The sequence below is a fragment of the Glossina fuscipes genome, unplaced genomic scaffold, assembly GCF_014805625.2.
Source record: "Glossina fuscipes isolate IAEA_lab_2018 unplaced genomic scaffold, Yale_Gfus_2 0, whole genome shotgun sequence".
Classification (NCBI taxonomy): domain Eukaryota; kingdom Metazoa; phylum Arthropoda; class Insecta; order Diptera; family Glossinidae; genus Glossina; species Glossina fuscipes.
In genome coordinates, this window is record NW_023998414.1 from 22,800,126 (window position 1) to 22,806,352 (window position 6,227).

Consider the following 6,227-nt stretch of genomic DNA (forward strand, 5'->3'; position numbering starts at 1 on the left):
CCCCTTCTTCGTCGTCACTGTTGGCGAACGTTCTTATCAATTGATCTTTTTCCAACTACTCTTTCTCTCTCTTTCTCTCTCTAGGAAACTTTGCATCAAAATAGATCTATGTGAGCCTTACTGCATCATAGCTGGCCATGATCTAGTTTGAAAGTTCGTTAGGGCTTTTTAATCTCAAGCGTGCTTTGTATGCGTGCCGTCTACTATAGATTATTTAAACGTAACGGATAGTGAATATTGATTCGTCAATGAATACTTGAGGGTCTCAATTGTGTTTTAGTTTAATAAAATATAAATTACGGAAAATCAAAATAGAATTTTTCAAAATTTGTTTCGGTTTTTTTTTTTTTTTGCTTTGCTTTTTAATTCGTTATATAACAAGCATATTAATATTATTATTATTATTATTATTATTATTTTTTTTTAAACTTCCGTCGATGACCTTCATTCACTAGTTCTAGTTTTCATAAATCTTTTTAAAGTTTTTTTTCCTTCCTCAAATGTATAAATATTTATTAATTTTTTCTTATTATTATTATTTTTTTTCTTTTCCAACCTTTCATTTAAAATTCACAAAGGCTTGCAAAAAAAAAAAAAAACAAAAAAAAAAGTTTTGCTTCGATAAAGATATTGCTAAACTTTTCCTCTCTGAGTGAATACAACGACATATCTCGATGCAAACTCATGGAAAGCTTAAAAGCATTAGATCAGCGTTTGTGCAATTTTTAAAGCGATTCCAGTTTTTAAAAGTTGAAAACTTCTATTTAATTTTTTAATAATAAATTTTATATTAATTTTATATTTTACTTTTATTTATTTATTTAATTTTCCATTAATTAATAATTTTTTAATTTTTTTTTTTGTTTTTCGTAATCATATTTAAAGTTCTCGTTTTGTAACTGCTTTTAGATATGAAACAAAATTTGTATATATTTTTATATGCAGATTATGTGGATGGATATAATAGACGCGTACTCTTTTCTTTTAATGTTTTATTTATTTATTGTTTACCTTTGCGATATTCGTTACCCGTTCTGTTCAGTTACCACCTCACGACTAAAGTTTTGCGTTCAGAGACAAAGTCAGAGTTATGGTTGGCATACCTGTTGCCTCCACACTTAGCAAACGTTATAAGCTTAGGTTAGCTAAGGCTTAATATAACGCTCCCCACACATATTTTTACAAACCTACATGCATTCGTATCACAATCACGGCGTACAGTTAAAATGTTTGGAGACTTTTCATAGTATGCGCGTCTATATATATATATATATATATATATATATATATATATATGTGTATTTTAACCAACGAGTTCGCCGTTAAACATCATCGTTTGAGAATCTCCACACGTAGTGTGTGTAGTATACAAAAAACCTAATAAACTCACCTCAACATCATTCGTACTCTAATTTGACCCAAGTGATCTTTACGTTTTAGACTTATTGAACGAGCCAACCAACTAACGTTGCAAAAATGTGGGCTTACAAATTCATATACAAACAGACAAACACACAGTTATATATACGTACACATAGGCACACAGGTACACAAATTTCAAAATGCACTCATATACGTTTTCTCTCACCTGAATACTTTATAATTTAGCCTAAACGCTTTGAGGAGATAAATTCTCAAATACTGACTACAACGTTGATACAACGTTTCAAGGTGAAGAGTAAAGTGTATTAACTGCTTAGTGTTAGGAGAAAGAAGAGATCGTTTAAAACAGTTGGTTTCCTTTTGTTTTTTCTTTTCCTTTATTTTTTTTTTCATTTCTTCTATAATATTAAATGTCTTTTTTTCTTCTTTTTTTTTTTTGCTTTATGGTATACAGAGGTAAGTGATTTAAATGATTACTCGCACGGCTTGGTTGGTTTTTGGGTGCTGTTAGATTTAAGTTGGTAAACACATGAGACACACTGCTTTTATAATCAGGACCCCGTAACTAAAACAATGCAAGAACAGGGCCTATTAATCTACAACCGCTTACAACTAACAATACAAATTTTACGAAAATTCCCGCGTGATTAATTAAAACATGTACGCATGATACCCTTTTTTGGCTTTTAAATAATTCCAAGGCCTTTAACAGTGCTATTCGTGCTGGAGAATGACAAGAAGACGATATTAGCAGTTCTGCGAGACAGTGTTAATGTAATCGTATCGACAGACCAAGCGGTGCACGTAACATTTGCGCAGACCGGCAAAGGGAGAAAGGTCGCGAAAACGCCAAATACATATAAGAGAACAAAGAAAAGAACTGATGGCCGTAGTTAAATACATTCAGAATTCTACGCCCATGATCAATATACTATAAAGGTTTCTCTGCGTCATATATAGAATAATCATAATAATAATAATAATAATAATAATGCGGCCAACAGGCATTTATTTTAATTTACATTAAAATCAGATAAGCGCCCTTAACTTTAGTAGCGTTCCTGTATATATGTACAAGTTTTTGCTTTCTATTGTTGGATACAAAAAGATTTTGTTACTTATTTTTCTCTGCTTTTGTTTAGAACTTGAAACCGTTACTTTTGTGTAGCACTCTTAGCCACCATTAGGTACAAAGAACATAAAACAAAAAAAAAAAAAAAAAAACAACAACAACAACAAAAAAAACTATAAAAACTAAAAAAAGAAAAACAACGAATCTAAGCCAGGCAGTGAGAGCTCGGTATATTAGTCTTATAACAGATCTGGAAAATTCTTTATCGCTGAGATTATCAAAACTGTAGGTCATATAAGAGATTAAGGGTTGACTTTATAACTACTAAGCTGTAACCCAATGATATTGTCAAATCTATGTCATGCAATAAAGTTTTCTAGCAAATAATTCATTAATTAGTGAACTTTTATACTTTTATTACATATATATTTCAACTTTAATTTAATAGACAAAGAATTGTTTCGAATTAAAAAAAAAAAAGAAAAAAGAAGAAACTAAAAGACTTAAACAAAAAACTAATTTTTATTTCATATACAGTCAGTTATGCAACACTGAAAACTAACTTAACTAACTTTGAAATTTTCGATCACTATAGCGATTATTTGTATGCCTTCTTCTTTCCATGAAATTTATGAGATTAGGAAACTTATCAGCGCAAATGGCCATTATCCCAAATGTGGAGCAAATGACGCCTTGTTATATCGTAACGCTCCCTCTTTTTCTTTCCTATTACAAGACAAGGCCCCGAAACGGCTAACACTAACATCTATGCTCGTGTTGGAGTACCTGCAAGTCTCGCATAACTTGGACAAGCACAATGACGTGCATGTAATATGAACGGGTGCCTGGCCCTTCGGGTATTGTAAGCAACGAAGCACAGACTGTCTGACTAACAGGCTTTGCCTTAGTGCCTATGATAGGTCCGCAACCAAGAAGCCATATCGATAGGTTGATATCGGAATGGCCACAGGAAAAATCGGGTTGCCAGTAGAAGGAAAGCGCAGGACAACGGCAAACGAAAATAACTAAAAAATCTTCCGGTACAGCACATAAGCTATCGGAACTAAGCACAGGCGACTGAGGAATTTGATCATCAACTTCTAGTTTTGTAAATGCTGGTTTGGCTTTAATATTCCGTAATCCGTATCTATTCTGTACTCGTTTTATTGGCACGTGAACGTTACAGTATGGTTATCCAATATTGAATGTTGAACTTGGCGCTGCCTCGCCTTTGAGTTCGGACTCTGCTGCTTCATAATTACGGAATAAATTTTCCAAGATTGAAGTGCAAGAAAAACATTTTGGAAATATGTATTAACTTATGATATATTGACAATAAGTTATAGGTAAAATAAATCGCTTAGCGCGGCCTAGTAATGCCTCGCACTTGTTTGATGATAACTTAAATCACAAAGGTTGACTGAGCCTACTTTTCCTACCGCAATCATTATCCACTACCAAATAATGATGTAATCTTGGCATTGTCATAGTGTAGTCAAGACTGCTCGCCTGGCATCGAATACTTTCACAGTAACTTAGAATTGTATCGTTGAAGTGCGTCCCTTTAAATGTTCAAAAAAAACATCGATTTTTTTCCTTTACAAATATTCGTTCATTGCAGTCACGATTTAGGAATATTAACCCACTTGACTGTGCTATACGGGACGGGAGTTATATTACAATTTTTAGGGGAAGACGAAGCCATCTTTCCTTTTTTTTTAGTGCACACTGCATTCAAGATTATCAGGTCTTCTTCTTATGCTTATTAAACACTATGGCTTGGGTAAGCAATGCGGTCGCACATGAAAGACGGAGAAAGGGGCTCGTGTTGAACATATATTGGAATAATATGAAGCTGTCTTAAAAGTATTAAGCCTTCTATTCATATACATTCAATATAACATATTCAGATCCATAGAGTTTCGTCACATGTACATTAAAGGATTAAGTTGAATACTTACCCAATTCCTTTCCATTAGTTGCTTTTTAGCGAACTTATTCACTTGAAATATCTTATTTGAATATCTCCTTCATAGTCAATGAATTATGCATGGATGTATTGATAAGCCTAAAAAAGATTCATTCGCTTCTAATGTTTCTACAGTGAATTCATTCATTTCTCGTTTAGTCGACACTCGGAATAGAATTACTATGAATAGGGCAGTTGAGCGAGTTTAGGCAACGTACAATGATAAGGTTGGCGATGACGATGATGATGATGATGATGATGATGATGACGCTGATGGGCATAATAATTCGTGAACCTTCAATTGACGATACTTATGTTGTCATAAGCACAAAGTTGCTTAAGTAAAAGAACCAAATTTTTATGCTCTACAATATGGAGTGGGCGCGGCCGATCTTTTCTATCTTCAAAATAAAAGCTTTTGCCGAATGCGGTTGTGCGCGTTATAGGTGTGTCCTATGAAAAGTTTAGGTCACTTCCAAATGTGCAGGTAATATATCCACATTCGCTAACGGGAGAATGTTCACCACTGTTCAGATACTACAAATTTAAGCGGAGAAACAGGCGAACATGCTTTTGTTGCATTCGAAATTTGAAACTGGCCAAGAATTTGTATACTTTATCCCGTTCTTGAAGCTTTTTTCTGCGCCTTATGAAGGTATTGCAAAAAAAAAATACATTTTGATACATTATCATATTGGGCAGGCGTGGTCAATTTTTTTCAAACTTGTACATGTGCTACAGCATCGCTCATAGAATATGCTTCGACTTGATCTTTGCACATTTCTCTACTATAGAGTATGAATAACGGGAAAAAAGTGCAATTTGCTCTCCCTTTCGAGAAACAGGGATGGTTTTAGCTTTCTTCCAGTACCAACCAGCGTACAAGGGCTTCTAATGTTTCTGCCAAATTTGAAGATGATAGCCAGGAGAATGTTTACAGCTGACATTACACAGACAGACTGGCGGACATGCTTAGTTCGCTTCAGAATTTGATTCTGATCAAGAATGCATTTGCTTTGTCGGCTCTCTGAAGTTTCCTCCTGAACGTTGCAAACGTTTTCACAAACTGAATACATCTCGCGTCCTTCGGCGATGGGTATAAAAAAATAGATTCACATACAGCTTTTAATATCTCTACACCGCTGGGGTAGACGAAGTGAATTGCATATATTGAACAGTGAAAATCTTCGCGATTGATTTGTGGGACATTTTTTGTGGGACAAATCTCAAGACGTAGTGATTTAGTTTAGTTTAGTGTATTAGTTGATCATAACAATGCGACTACGGAATCCCTTTCGGCTTAAATTTGTTAGCAAAAGTACTTAACTGTCTTGCTATTGAGCATAAGCGGACAGTATTAAGAAAGTAGAACATTGTTTGGAAATGAAGCATTTGTTGTTGGAAAGGATTAAATCTATTGTACGATAAGTTGACGAATGAAAATTACATTTCGAATATGGCGGGAACGTTGGATATGTAGAGGAGGAATCTACAGTCCTTAGGGAAGATTATTGTATGCTTTCGTATTTCGTTTTCTTTCTTTCTTCTTTTACATATGACGTATTCTGTGTTTGTGGCTATAGCCGTATGTGACATGAAAATGCTAAGCAAAATGAGACCCAATATGGAGACTTGCATAACGCCGCAAATGCTTTCTCTTATGTTAAGAGAAGAATAGTCAATCTACACGTCCCTTTAACTTAACGAACACTAACTCCGACTTGTGGCTGCAACAAGAGCGTCAATAAAATGCTACACATCCAGAAAATTATTGACAACGAAAATCATAGACAATTGCAATGA

At 34.2% G+C, this 6,227-nt stretch overlaps 1 protein-coding gene across 1 annotated transcript in view; it reads right to left on the minus strand.

The window, feature by feature from the left end:
• The window catches only part of LOC119644055, a 56,150-nt gene extending 55,056 nt beyond the window's left edge, over positions 1 to 1,094 (minus strand). The window contains exon 1 of the mRNA XM_038043584.1: positions 1,012 to 1,094. The gene's annotated coding sequence lies outside the window, so the exon portion shown is untranslated. The remainder of the gene's footprint in view (positions 1 to 1,011) is intronic.
• Between the last annotated feature and the right edge of the window lie 5,133 nt (positions 1,095 to 6,227).